Below are 804 nucleotides of genomic sequence, written 5' to 3' on the forward strand. Positions count from 1 at the left end.
TGGGATGTTCAGAGATTTTATATCTTTTTGACTCACGTTTGCCTTTTCATATGTATCTATGAAACAGTCCATTTCCTGTTTGCATCCTGTGAGACTAAAGTTTCTGGAGGTAGGTATTGAAGAGACTTTGAATTTCTATAGGATCTGCAGTGATTTCATAAGTTACTTATTCCATTTTGTGTTTGTTCTTTCCCTTTTTTAATTCGTGTGGCTCCAGGTTCATCAATTTTATGTATTATTTCAAAGAAACAACTCTTTGATTCTTTTATTCTTTGTACTGTTTATTCTTCTCCATTAAATTAATTTCTGCTCTGATCTGTATACATTTATGCCTTCCTCGGGCTCTGTGCTTTCACTTGTGCTTCTTCTACGAGCTGGAGATTCTGCATAAGAATATTAATTTGGGCTTTTCTATTTTCCTAATGTGAGAATGTAATGCTATAATTTTACCTGTTAAGACATCTTTCACTGTATCCCACAGATTTCTTTAAGTTGTATATTCATTTTTCTTTGATTGTGTTTTTTAATTTCTTCTTTAATTACAACTGTGGCTCACTCTTTTGTTAGGAGATTGATATTTAATATACAGGATTTATGCTGTTTTGTAGATTCTTTTGTCAATAATTTCCAGCTCCTTTGTATTGTGGACAGAATCTATGCATGGGATAATATCAATTCCTTTGAATTTACTCAAGAATATTCTGGAAGTGTGTGGGAGAGCTTCCTGCTACCCTGAGCTGGCAGGACCTGAGGTCCTAGATCAAGCTCAGAGTGAGTGAAACCCTCTTCCACCCTGTTGGGACA

This window comes from Octodon degus, unplaced genomic scaffold, assembly GCF_000260255.1.
Source record: "Octodon degus isolate 3935 unplaced genomic scaffold, OctDeg1.0 scaffold00313, whole genome shotgun sequence".
NCBI lineage: Eukaryota > Metazoa > Chordata > Mammalia > Rodentia > Octodontidae > Octodon > Octodon degus.